Source organism: Ascaphus truei, chromosome 3 (assembly GCF_040206685.1).
Source record: "Ascaphus truei isolate aAscTru1 chromosome 3, aAscTru1.hap1, whole genome shotgun sequence".
Lineage (NCBI taxonomy): Eukaryota > Metazoa > Chordata > Amphibia > Anura > Ascaphidae > Ascaphus > Ascaphus truei.
In genome coordinates, this window is record NC_134485.1 from 269,770,845 (window position 1) to 269,785,580 (window position 14,736).

The 14,736-nt window shown below is 43.8% G+C and overlaps 1 protein-coding gene across 4 annotated transcripts in view; it reads left to right on the forward strand.

Annotated features, from left to right (window-relative positions):
* The window catches only part of GGACT (gamma-glutamylamine cyclotransferase), a 44,099-nt gene that overhangs the window by 21,363 nt on the left and 8,000 nt on the right, over nucleotides 1–14,736 (forward strand). The window contains exon 2 of one of the 4 annotated variants that reach the window (XM_075590771.1): nucleotides 6,145–6,244. The exons of the other annotated variants lie outside the window; for them this stretch is intronic. The gene's annotated coding sequence lies outside the window, so the exon portion shown is untranslated. The remainder of the gene's footprint in view (nucleotides 1–6,144; nucleotides 6,245–14,736) is intronic. 4 annotated transcript variants of the gene reach the window in all.

Sequence of the window (14,736 nt, forward strand, 5' to 3'; positions counted from 1 at the left end):
CACGCCGGCTCCAGCCTCCCCCTGCAATCCCTCGACATCCTCCCATGTGAAGCGGACGGCACGTTGTAGGACACGCATAGGGCATTCTCGCATGTGAGTGCATGTTTTTATGCTTGTCATTTTTTAACAATAAATGTTATAGTGCTATACTATTGGTGCCCCTTTCTGTTCCCAATCGGTATGGTGATGCTGATGCTGGAAGTGTAAAGCGTGATACCAGCAGCAGGAATCAGTCGGAGCCAATCGTGGGGGGACTTAAAGAAACCTTTTGAGGCCCATTCTTATCTATTTTTAAGTAAGTAGATAGCAACGGTGGGGTCTTGGATTACTGACCATAGGGTACTGCGCAATGGTTGTTTTATTTGTATTTTCAGACCAGCATTCTGTGTAAAAGAACGGGACATTGTGGACTGTGGATCTTCTTTATACCATCTTTTGATTCATGGGACTACTCCGATTCGTCAGGTTTATTATCTGATATTGCGCCAGGGAATTATTGTCTGTGTTTTATCTGTGTCATTTGTTATCTCTCTGTACTTGGGAGACTAACATGGGCTATGTATATAGTATATTTAGGGAGGTTCCCAATTTGATACCTCTGCAAAACCATACTTCAAAGGATCAGTCTGTCATTGCAAACAAGACAAAGCTGTAGGTGGTGGGAGAATTGGAACAATCTATTCGGAGACAAAGACCTGAGGATAGCTGAGGGCAATGGTCCCCAACATTTTTGTGCCCAAGCTTACACTTGAGAGTTCAGGAGAGAGGGACGGGGACCAACCAATTAACGCGCATACGCACGCGCGCCCACACACACACCTTAGGGAGAAAGCCTCCAGTGCTGCACCGGTCCCACTTGCAAATGCGGAAATTGGGCCTTGGACCTGCACGAGAGTGGCACCCTGCTGTCAGTGGCACTGCAGCGAGCTACTCACTGTCAGCGTTCGATGCCGTATTATCAACTGTTTGGCCAGTCAGTGGCAGGCACCCACAAAAGGCATGGCGTGCACCATGTTGGGATCCCTGTCTTAATGGGTAATCCTCACTACAGACACTTTAAAATTAGCTACCCATAACCTGAACATTTCAAGAACTTTTATAAATGAGAGTTGACCAGTGCCTTACAGTAGTTATTTATAGGAAATCCAGACAGTGGCTTTAGGATCTTTCCTTTAATACCCTCTTGCTGACAATCACTCACAATATCAGGAGATTCATGACAGTGCTGATACCAGGTGTTTCTATCCTCTATTGGTCTATTTCATCTATGGTTATATGCCTGTAAGAACCACCACTACTACCCTGTGAACTTTATAGGGAATATATCAGTGGGTATATCCGGTTCTATTTATTTCTTCTGATGCATGATTATCTTGGTTTTGTTAAAAAGAACCATGTTTAAGCCTCGCCTGCCTCCTTGGAACTTGAATCGTGTATTAGATCCATTACCAATGGAACCTCTTGAAAGTGGCAATTCAAAAGGGCCAATTATAAATGTTTTGGAACATACTGTAGGATTGAACAGGGCATCTCTTTAGATGAACTCCATTAATTTCAGCTCCTGTGACCCCCTGCTTCTGGAGATACTTATCTTCGTAGGTGATGCCGGTACCCGCTCCGGCACTCCAGCAGGGATCACGTAATGGCCGTTTTTCAAAGCTCCCGTGTCCTGAGGGCTAATAGGGATCTGTGACGTCATCCGGTGCGGCTTCCTATTGGCTGCGTGATGCAGGAGCTTTAAGAAGCAGAGATACCAGCACTCTCAGGAGGTATCTCTGGAAGCAGGGGGTCCCCAGAGCTGAAATTAAGGGGGTTCAGCCCCGGAGAACCACTGCTTAAATCCTATCTTAAATAATAATAATGTGCCTGCTTTGATTGCCCCCTTAACTGCTACATGCATTATCAGATAAATGACCGGCTTTGTAATCAGCATTTCCAACAGATGTGGCATCTGCTAGAAAGGTGAGTGCGTTATAAGCCCGGTATTGTGCCTCTCTCTACTTTACTCGTCATGCAGGCAAGATTATTATCTGCACAATTCCTCAGTTAAAAACAAAGACTGTGCCAGAATTTAATCTGAACCGAGAAATAACTTCCTTTTGTCCAGATCTAAGGAATGAAAAGGAAAAGTTTGGATGCAGTCGGAACTTTAAAACAATATCACACAAGTTCTGATGTACTAAAATCAGATTGTATTGATATAGGGATCCATGGCTTTCCTTTCAACTATATCCAGGTGGATAAAGATGTGGATACAGGGGGCACACAGAGCAAATAATGCCCATTCCACAAGAGCCGTGGCAGTAGTTTCTAGGCTTTTATTGCTCAAGATGGCCACTTGGTCGCCCCTAAATATTTTCATAAAACTGTAGGTTTTTTTTTCTTCATTAAGTGAGGTCAGATTTGTGAGGAAGGTCCTTCAGTCAGTAGTCCATAAAGGATCACCGTAATCTGGAGAGAATGGCTTTGGGACTTCCCAATATGTGTATGTTAATTTCTTTAGTGTCATTCTCCTTTCTTATAGTGTGTCTCCACGGCCACACACAAACTGATCTGAAAAGAGAAAAATAATCAAATGAAAAAAAGATCTGTATGAGAAGCAAGCAGATGCTCTTTATTATATGGCCATTTCTTCCCCATAAAGCAATAGATCTCACACACCCCCACCCCTCTTGTCAGCGGCTCTCTTACATTGAAGATACCAATTTGGTACTGGTGTTACTTTAACTTTTAATTTTAAATGTGTAGATATTAAAATAAGTCCAAATAGCTGAACATTAATGAGTAGTGATGTAGCTGGGTCTTGCATATATTTTTGTTGTGTAAACTAGCTCATAAACTAGCTCACGTGATTATCTGTGTATATACTTGAATATTTGTTCCACCAAATTTCAGCTATATAAATGACGTTATTTTTGACAATCGTCGTTGTCATCGTATTCTTGTTGGAGTGCTGGGAACTCCCCCCATGTTATGTATTAATGAGGAGTTATTTCACTCAGTGTGCCAGCTGTTCGGTGCACTTCCACTTATGAAGAATCCATTAAATTGGAAAATATGTATTTATTTTTTGTTTCATAATATTTAATTCTCATAGAGTGAAGTATATTTTACTTTTCGCGTGTTTTTTTTTTTTTTTAACTCCTTTATTCCCCCACCTAAATTGTTTGGCTAATGATTTAATCAGTCCGTTACTATGAGCTGGCAGTTTGCCTGTGTAAAATGAGATTCTATCATGGGAGAAGGTGAGGATTGTATATCCTCATTAGATAAGGACTGGATAAACCCTACACTGCATCTGTTTACCTGGAATACATTAAAAATGGAGAGAGAGCTACAGGTCCTGCCAGGGAGCGAAAGACCAAGCGCTGCCGGAGGGGGAACCCACAACGGCTATAAAAGCAGTGGTACCGAAGCACCATTATTGATCAGGCCTGCAACAGGTTCTGTACACCACAAGGTCCCACTGTGTGCCAACATACCCAGGATTGGGTGACTACTACTCCACTGACACTGACTCACACCCGTGCAGTGTTAATTGGGGATTTGTATATTACCCTGTATACTGTGTGTAGTGATCCTCATCTGGGGATCACAAGGTAGCAGTCAGTAAGGTGCTGGTTTACTGTTCATACTCTGTTTTTTATTCCTGCCATGTGGCCAAGTAAGTAATTAAGAGGGGCTCAGGCCCGAGCCTCAGCTATAGTTATGTCAGAGGTAAAAGTAGAGGGGTTACAAATGTAATTTTTTTTTATGAATCAATATTTTTTTATATATTAACTACCATAAAATAAAAATAAGACTTACTGCCCCGGTGCAGCGGATGAACAAGCTAAAGCCCACAGCGCTGGGGACAGTGTCTGCCGCGATGCAGCTGCAGGGGTTCCTGCTTCCTATGTGGGAACCCCCCCACAGAGTTAATCCTTAGCTGCAGTGGTGACATGTGGCTGTGGCACCGAAGACAGGCTTACTACATTTATTCTAGTGACACCAGGCGTTGAAAGTATAAAAAGAAAGAAAACGTTATTCTAGATTCAGAAACATGCGTATTAGTCAACTCTGATTCCTGATTAGTTTAATAATAACCTAATATTAGTGATTTCTCTGTTTGTCCATACACAGCAATCACGCAGCTCCCCTTCACAAACCTCACCTTCAGTTTATAGTCTTGTTTTCTTATAACACTTCGATGTACTGTACACAATTTACCATCACTTATTGGATATCCATCTATAGGATTCACTAGAGGTTATACTTATTATTTATATCAATCTATATTCAATTACTGCCTGTGAGGTCATAGCTCTAAGAAAACTACATTATTTTAATGAAGGGGATTTGTTATTATTTTGTTCTGATATAAGAGTTTTAGTATATCATTATTAAAAGCAATATTATAAATAATATGGGGAGGTAACCCTTTCTGAGTGCAACTAAATAGGTGTACTGTTGTATTGTAGAGGAGATTAATCACATATCTATCCCTGTCACCACCCCTTCATCAGTATTACTACTAGGGGGCTATTTTAGTAGCCCCGAATTGTGACAAATCTCTTCTAAAGTACACTTTAGAAGCGAATTTGCATGTTTTGCTATTCTGCATGCCCAAACTGTGCGAAAAAGGCTTTTCTTGAAGCGTTCTCATGCTGGCAGTGCAAATCTGGGAGGAATGCCCAAAATCACATTTTTTGCAAACTAACTGTCTCATAATAGCTCCACAAACTGCAAAAGGCTAAATCACTTCTACTCAAGGAGGAGTAGGACTTCAAAAAGGAACTTACCTGAGGCACTCTGGGAGATATGCTAATGTCTACACAAAGTATATTTAAATGAGTCACACATCCTTAAAACCAATCAGTTAAAGACCCTTGTGATGAAGGGGATACCAGTATCAGACCCAACAGGATTAGAATCCACAACACTGCCATTCAGGGCAGCAGCTCCAGCACTAAACTAACCCAGATGCTGGGAAATGCTTATTTTGCTTACTTTTCCCTCTTTTTTTCTTTATAGAGGACATAGCGCACAGAGCTTTTGAAACCTTGTAAGTTAAAGCTGTAATAACACAGTGATTTGTGCGTGGCCAGTCTAGTTTCCTTTATCTGTTCCTATTCTTTCAAGAACTGGTTTATATTTGTTTGCTTCTTCTCATAGTTCTGGGCACGGTCCTGGCTGCATTTTTTTTTATATAATACCGTACTGTATATATAGCATGTGAGTTGCTTTAATGAGAAATAATGACCTAAGCTGATGAATATCCTCCTCCCAGGGCTATCGAAATGTCTGACTTCTAACAATGCAACGGTAGCATTTCACAGACTGCGGCACAATGTGACATTTTATTGCTAAATGTTACACATTTATTGTTACAGCATTCAGCTCGGCAATAGATAATGTGCTGTTGGGGACACTGTAACAGATCTGTTTGTGATTCTTTGTTGCCAAAAGGCAGAGCTCAAAAAGGTGTGTCTGAGCCTGGTTCAAAAGAGGACGTGGATGTGATTTTCAAAATGGTTGTCAATCAGCCAAAGGATGCACAGTACATTATTAACTCATTAAAAGACACTGAGTTGAAAAACATGTATTTGAAAAATATGCAATAAGTATTATCTAATACAGCACAATTAATTTATTTTAAAAAAACAACAAGAGTCTTGCTGCTTTAATATTTTCAGCGGACAGAAAGCATTTGTGCCTGTTCTGATTTACAGTTGTAAGTAGCAGGCGTTTGGTACTTTGTTAGGCATACATCCCTATCTTTATGTGCAGTGTTATTTCCACTGCACAATGCTGTTACTTAAACGGCAAATCCATCCAATTTAAAAAAAAACACATTTTATGCTAATGTCTTTTAACAAGCTTTTAAATGCTTTCTACAGCATGTACTTGGTAGTTTTATTTGGTACCGTAGACTGTAAATGGCTGCTGCTTAATTACATACAGTCTCAAATAATTCCTATGGAGGACTGCAGAACGTTTAAAAGACTGCTTCCATTTCATGCCATCTTATCAAAAACTTTTATAGGGGATTGCAGTTTTAGGAAACCTCATACTATTTATATGTTAAAAATACCATCAAAAGAATATAATTTAGTAGTAGACTACAAGCAATTTACTCTATGATGCTCTTGTTTGTTTTTACAGACTGCAGTTCATAGTTTCTGAGTGAACAACTGCTGAGAGGAGACCATAACCCTTAGATTTCAAAGCAACTCGTCATTCTCTTGGTGCCTCAGCGGCTAATGTAAGAAAGGTGCTTCACCATAAACTTTTCAGAGGGTCATGCAAAGCAGGAAGCTCTTGTCTGTATTATAAAGAAAATAGTGCATTGCAAAAATGAAAGCTTTAAAGAGCTAACAGGATGCAATCCCACGAGTCTCTTCTGAGACGGTGGTGGTTCTTAACTCTTGCTGATGGGGAGGAGCCTGCAATGCGTTGCCTAGCAGTGCAAGAAAGCTGCACTAGCATCAAATGAGTTAAACATTACTATTTAGTCAAGAGTGGCCTTTAAACCAACTTCATTCAATCCCAAGGAGCCCGAGTTTAAAGTTCAGTGTTTTTTGTTTTTTCACCTGTTTCCTACAATTCTATAGAAACTTCTAAAGAATTAATATGTAACTGCATCTGGTCACACAGCCAACACAGAACATTTTTCTCAAGAGAAAATTATACGACTGTACAGAAGAAAAAGAAATAGATCCTCTTATTTTATGCAGAAAGCTAACATTTCAGTAAACTGAAATTGAAACCACGTTTAGCACTTAAACAAACAGTACTATGACCCATATCTTATGATGTTATTTTATTGGGTTATCAACAGTTAATGTTGAACCTTAATTTTCTTTTCACAACATTAATATCGGGAATCTGGACAAGTCGGTCTGGGTGCGAGTTTCTTATTAGTTGGTATAAATACGTTGATTAATTTTAGGTATACTGTACAAAAAATATATAGCAGATTTTATTTTATTTTTTACAATAAGCATTATTAGGCTGAAATCTGTCATTTCAATATGAAACTGTATCAACAGTAAAGATGACCCATAATTACATTCAATATATTTTTTCTCAATGTGACGTGCAATTGATTTTATTGTCTTTTCTGTATACAATTTGTAGGTTTGTCATTGCATCACAAAATGTAATTTGTGATGGGACCAAGCAGAAAAGGGATTAGGTGTAGCAGTCAAAATCATGCTATAATATTATCCTTTTACTATGACCTAAAATGTTATCTTACTAAATCAACTATGAGGTTAAAATAATGTTGAATATATGTTATTATGCCGAGCTTATATTTGTATAAGAAAAAATGGCTAACCGCTACTGGATATAAAAACTGGCTAGTATCATGATTGATGTTCTTGTATCCTACTGTATATTATGCTGTAATTTTTTTAAATGTGATTAGTTATATATGTGTAGCCCTGTTTCCCCTAGAAGACAGGAAGACTACTAATGCTGTGTGTAACCTGTTGGCTCGCAGGGCCCGAGCCTCTGCCACGGAGAGCCTGGGGCGATATGTATATGTTACTCCTGACCAGATGCAGCGCCTCCACCTGCGATGGCTCCCAGCAGAGCAGGAGTTGTTCCTTACAGGACACCAATATAATGATATCCACACTGTATAGGACACTCACTGGTGGTACTGGGTGGGGTGCTCATTATACTGTGATGTGGTGTTATGTTATGTTGCATAGTTGTTGTTATAAGTTACTGTTCAGTAAACACTGTTACATATGCCCTTGTGTGCAATTACTGACTGTATTGTCTTGGGCTGGGCTATCCCACTGTGTAAGGATCCTTCCCAGGTGGAGGTGCTGTTAGTATATTCATTATACACACCCCAGGCTCCCAGTGTCGGAGGATCAGGCCTCCTGTTTGCCACTCAGGTAATAGCATCACACGTCGTCACCCTAGACAAGGGGGGAAAGGGGGCTACATTTGGAGGCACTGCTGAGATCTCAGACCTGGGGTGCCCTGCTCAGTAATCTAAATTTGTGAAACCCCTCAGACAGCCATGTTCACACCCACCGGTTGCGGTGGGAGGAGTATCTCTACTTACCTCAATAACTGCTGTCCGTGGCAACGCATGATACTTCCCTGGTCTGGCCAATGCCAAGGGAATCTCCATTGATCCGGCCAAAGTGTCATGAACTGGCCTTGCCCAGAGAATGTCATGAAGCTACGCTCATTCCTCGGCTTCTGTGGTTACTACCGTCGCTTTGCCGAGGGGTACCCCCATAGGACCAAGCCCCTCAACAATCTCCTGAAGTTATTCCCCGAAGATACAGGGCGGAAGGCCACCTTGGCCCATCAGCCATTCGGCGATAGGTGGACGCCTGAATGTGAAGGGCCTTCTTGGGCCTGAAGAAAAGCCTGACAGAAGCACGGGTTCTTGCCTATGCTGACCCAGAACAGCCCTATGTTCTGCATGTGGACGCCAGTCTCAATGGACTAGGTGCAGTCCTACATCAGAAACACCCAGAGGGACGCCGGCCAGTGGCCTATGTCAGCCGTAGTCTGACTCCCAGCAAACAAAACTATCCCATGCACAAGTTAGAGTTTCTTGCTCTCAAATGGGCAATCGTGGACAAACTCCATGATTACCTCTACGGAGTCACTTTCGAAGTAAGGATGTATAATAATCCACTCACTTACATCTTGACATCCGCCAAGCTGGATGCTTCCGGTCACCGATGGCTGGCAGCATTATCATATTACAACTTCACCCTGATGTATAAACCTGGTCCCCTGAACATTGTAGCTGACGCCCTATCTCGAAGGCTAGGGCTATGTGCCACCCCAGATGACAATCAATGGGAAGAGATCCCGGGACCAGGATTGCGAGCTATGTGCAGTAAGGCTGCCATTATCATCAATGACCGAATAGCCTTTTCGGAACTACGGGTAGTGGATCCTTTAGGATGCCAGACGCAAGCAATTCCCACCGCTTACTGTGATCCAAAGGGGATGAATATAACCCACGATAAAATGATATGGTGGAAGGATCTGGTAGAATACCAACTAAGGGACCCAGTAACTTGCATCATCCGTCAAGCCGTTCAAAGGAAGAAACCTGAACTCCTGAAACGTGCTCCTCGTGACATGGTTGCTTTACTGATGCGGGAGGCGGACAAGTTCGAAATAGACAACTGTTTACTCTATCGGGTGGTACAATATCACAACCACCCGGATAGAAGACAATTGGTCCTACCTCGGAACCTGTAGCATATGGTGCTGAAGTCCTTACATGACGAGCATGGACATATCGGTGTGGAGAAGACCTTTGGGTTGGTCTGAGACGATTCTTCTGGTCGAAGATGCGAGAAGTGGTGGAACAGCATTGCCGTCGATGTTCCAGGTGCATCCAGCGCAAGACTCTTCCGACCCGAGCAGCGCCCATAGCTCATCTGAAGAGTTCAGGCCTTATGGACTTAGTGTGCATGGACTTCCTGTACATTGAGTCCAATACCCGAGGAATATGCAATGTGTTGGTCATCATGGAACATTACACTCAGTATGCCCAGGCCTTTCCCACTAAAGACCAGAAAGCCATCACAGTAGCAAAATTCCTGTGGGAAAGGTACTTTATGCCCTATGGTCTTCCAACCCGTCTTCACTCTGATCAGGGCCGGGATTTTGAGAGCACTTTGATTCGAGAATTGCTCAAAATGCTGAATATCACCAAATCTCAGACGACTCCATATCATCCAGAAGGAGATGCCTTGCCAGAGCGGTTCAACTGTTGGACATGCTAGGAACTCTGAAAGGCACTCAGAAGACAGAATGGAGCTGACACTTGGAATCCTTAGTACATGCGTACAACTGTACTCACCATGAGTAAACTGGATTCTCCCCGTACTTCCTTATGTTTGGAAGGGAGGCTAGGCTGCCGGTGGATGTACGCCTGAGGGTATCGACCGATTGGGTACCCAACACAACGCACTTCCGATATGTGCAGAGGTTAAAGAAAAACCTACAACAAGCATACCAGCTGGCTGAGAAGTCCTCTGCTCGGCTCAATAAGAATAATAAAAGGCGATATGACCACAAGCTCAGACACCAGGAAATCCGTCCTGGAGATGCAGTGCTTCTCCGAAACCTAGGTATTCCGGGAAAGCATAAACTCGCTGACCGTTGGGGTAACGGTGTCTATGAGGTCGAATCGCAGATGCCGGGCCTCCCGGTCTATCGAATAAAAGACACGGATGGCTGGGTAAAAGTCTGGCACCGTAACATCTTCTTCCTATTCCACAAGCGGGAGATGATGAGCCTGAAATACCGGCTACACCACTGGACGAAGAGCCGGAACAATTAGAAGTTATCCAAGAGACTATAAACTAAACTATCTCTGAGACCCCCAAAGATCCAAATGACGGTGAAGAAACCGCCCCCCAAACAGTAGACGATCCTATGGAAGGATCCTCTCAAAGGGGACCCCAAAGTTACGGAGCACCTTCCGGAGGAGCTACGGGTAAAGGGCCCAGACAAAACAATGCCTACTAGGGCGGCTCCAACGAGCCAACCTCTGGATCCTAGAAGCCCGTGTTTCATGCCCCAGAGAGACTATTCAGGGACATTTATACCCTCAATGGGAAAGGCTGAGCCTCAGGACTATATACATTACTCCCCAGATGGAGTGGAACAAGAGCTTCGCCGAAGCCAAACAATTAGGTACCCTCCAACTCGGGTAACCTATGTCACAATTGGGGCACCCCACTATGAGGCTCAGCAATGGTCTCGGGCTAAGATACACTCTACTATTGTGATGTTTACTCAGATGTATAACCTCATTTAGAGTTGATAGTGTATACAGTATAGTGTGTATTACGATTATACAGAGTGCAATGCATTTTTATTATATAACTTGTGTTTGGTTATATGTTACAATGTTCCCAACCGGGGATGTTGGGGTTCATCAGGGGGAGAGTATAGTCTGGGCCCCCCTGGTCCCCTGTTTGTCCACTTACCTTTCCATAGGAGTATAGCTGCAAGGAAACTACAAGTTCCAACAGCCTCAGGGGCTGCAGTCCACATGTTGCCAGGCAACCAATAGGGCAGAGAGATTCTGACAGTGGCACTCAGACTAGGCTAGAAACTCCCTTTAGGTACCAGATAGATCCCAATCACGTGAAACGGGTGACTGCTCCAGGGAAGAGATCTCACACGGTCCTTTCTCAAGCAGCTTGAGAAAGCACTGTGTAAGGTCTGAAATGTTGCCCAATCCTTTCCTGGTTTGCTATGTAGTTTGAATAAATTAAACTTTTTGCATTATATTGGTGAGTTCTGCGGATTCCAGATTCTCTATATTGCCTGCACCCCATCTCAAGATAAGTAGAATTTTTTTCTCTAACTTAACTGTATACACCAGGCATCTGTCATTGAGGTTTCTGATTATCAGTATTTACAGATAGATGAACTACAAGTCCCAGAAGCAGTTGTGTAAAATGCCATGACATCACCCAGGGATCAGCCAATCAGTATAGAGCTTTGGTATCACACCCCTTCCTCCCATACATAGCTGCAGCAAGGAAATTATCTCATCTGTTTTTTTTTTTTTAGTACATCGATTCTAAGAAGCATCCCTATTTCAGACATGTGAAAATGGGAAAAAAGGTGCGTCTTAGAATCGAGGAAATACGGTATGTCAACGGGTTGTTGTCTGTTCTCACTTCGATGGAGAATCTGTACAGGTAGTCGTGGAGTTTTTCGACTACTGCCCACTTGAGTGTGAGGAACTCCAGTTTGTGAACTGGGTAGTTTTGCTCGCTGGGAGTGAAGCTTTGGCTCACTTGCACCACTGGGAGAAGGCCAGCCGGATACTTCTGGTGTAATACAGCTACCAGCGCGTTGAAACTGGCATCTACATGCAGGAAGTATGGTTTCTCTGGATTGGCGTAAGCCAGGACCGGGGCTTCTGTCAGACTTTTTTTTGAGTCCTGTGAAGGCCTTTTCGCAGGCAGATGTCCACTTGTCGCCAAAGGGTGTTCGTGGAGAAACGGCCTTCTGCCGAGGTTCCTCTGGGTAGATCTTTAGTAGATTGTTGACGACCTTGGCTTTACTAGAGTATCCCTCTACGAAGCGCCGGTAGTATCCGCAGAACCCCAGGAAGGATCTTAGCTCCATCACATTGTCGGGTCTCGGCCAGTTCACCACGACTTCGACCTTGGCGGGGTCGGTAGCCACTCCGACAGCAGACACTATGTGCCACACATAGGTAACTGACGTGCGACAGAACCGGCACTTGTCCAGGGACAACTTCAGGCCTTCCTTGCTCAGTCTATCCAACACCTTCAGGAGACGTTCCTCGTGTTCTTCGAGAGTTCTCCCGAACACAGTTATGTCATTGAGGTAGATTAGGCACTCACAAGGATTCATATCCCCAATTTCTTCTCCATCAGACCGCTGGAAGGTTGCTGGAGCACTGCAAATGACAAAAAAAATAATCCGGCACCTAAAAATAAGTCCAAATTATAGGTAATTAAATCTGACCATAGAGAACGTCCAGTCCTGATGAACAAGGGGCCTTCAGGGATATCTTGAAGGTCGTCTCACAATATGTGGAAATAAACATAAACATAGATCATAGTGTGTATCTATAGGACTGTCGATGAGATAAAACATATACTAACAGACAAAACTAACACGGACACCCACGTTCCCAAAATTTACATATTGAGCAGCCTGCAACTTTATCTCTGTTTTAGCAGCTGCAGCGTGGCCATGTAGTGGATATCTGGAGTCTAGAGCCTGTCATGATCAGTTTTACTTTTAACCACTACTATTTCCAGCAAACATAGGTCTTTTTTGTCCAGATATACTGAAATGTACAAGATGCTTTCTCTGTTAACACAACCCACTTTAGTAGCATGAGCAAAACAAATTTGTGTAATTTTATTGAACGTATTTATAGATATATCTGCTGTAGAGTTTGTCTTTATTGTACTTGTTTTTTTCTGTGTGCTTGCTTCCTACATTTCAGATTTATTGGTTTTGACAACTAAACTCTTGGATTTGAACAATTTTATTCACTTTTCATTTTTCTGATTCAAAGTGATCACGAGTGCCTTAATCCCCTATGAGAATTAATTGCATGTTTTAGTGCTAACCTCTGACCCTTCAGCAATCCCTTCTGAGACAGATTTCTTCCTGAAGGACCTGGGTTGGTTATTGAAAACATAACTGTAGAAGTAATGGTTTCTCTAATGAAAAAGTAAAAGCAGAATGTTCTTTTGTAAACAAAGACTTGTACTTTCAAATGAATGTAATATAAATGTGCTGTAACCAGAGTTCCAAAACATAAGAAAGCCTTAGTAGAAATTAATTGTCATAGGCACAATGGAAGACAAACAGCACACAAGTAGCAAAACGTACTCATTATTATTCAATAAAATTTAAATATGTACAAAAACATATTACCTCTCCCCCAGTAAGGTCACGCACCAGGCAGGAGGTATATTGCAAAACAGGAATGGGTTTATTACTATACTCTGCAGTAACAGAAACAATGCAGAATCTGCCCAATGCAGTACTCTCAGCTCTCACTGAATGATGGTCCCTGGACCGTCACTACAGGCCAAGGGCACCCGCAGCCATCCTAGCAGAGGTATGGTCCACATTCACTCTCCCCCGGAGGGAAGAGCACATTGGTAGGCTCCAATCTCAGTCTACAGTTGTGTTTTGTTATCCAATCAAAGACTCCCAGTTATGTGACCTGCCTTCCTCAGAGGGGAAGGACAACCCTAAATTTAGGGCGGTCCTGCCCTTAAGTACAGCCAGGAGGCGGGCACCCCATTGTCCCAGCTACAACAGGATGTACCACCTCCAGCTGTCACTCAAGTGCAGTAACAAATGGGAGGGGGAAAACCCCATACCAACTACTGGCAACCCCTGATTGTACCAGGGTTTACTGCCAGCCCAAGCACAGAATAGTAGCCATCAGGTGACCTGGCTACACTTAGATTTAAACAGCAGTGCCCTTTACCTTCTTCTAGTTTAGCATTCAGAGTAAGTACAATGTGCTGAAGCATTAGAAATGTTCTCATAACCCTTGCATTGCTAACCTCTTAGGGCTGCGTCCACGCTAGCGCTGAGCGCACAGTGCTTGCCGAGCTTAATTCTTGTGATCTGTATCCTCACGTCCCCGCTCACAGCGGCTTGATGGAGCGCAGAGAGGTGGAAGAGGGGAGGGAGCGGAGAGAGAGGTGGAAGAGGGGGGGGGAAGCGGAGAAAGGTGGAAGGGGGGAATGAGGTGGAAGGGGGGGGTTGAGGAGGGATGTTGGAGAGAGAGAGGAGGGAAGGGGGAGAGAGGATGGAGGAGGGGGGGAGAGGAGGGAAGGGGAGAGGGGGGGGGAGGAGAGAATGGAGGGGGAGAGAGGGGAGGGGGGGAGGGAGAGAATGGTGGGAGAGGGGAGGGAGAGGGTTGGAGAGGGAGGGAGGAATGGAGTGAAGGGGGGAAAGGAGATGAGGGGCAGGGTGGATAGAGGAGGGAAAGAGGGAGGGGGGAGAGAAGGGAAGGGGGGGGAGAGTAGGAAGGGGGGGATTAGTAGGGAAGGGGGAGAGGAGGGAGGGAAGGGGGTGGAGTAGGGAAGGGGGTGAGTACGGTAGGGGGAAGGGGGGAGAGTGGGAGGGGGAAGGGGGGTTGGGAGGGTGGGAACGGGGGGGAGGGGGGGAAGGGTGGAGAGTGGGTAGGGGGGAGAGAGGAGGAGGGGGGGGAGAGAGGGAGTGGAGAGG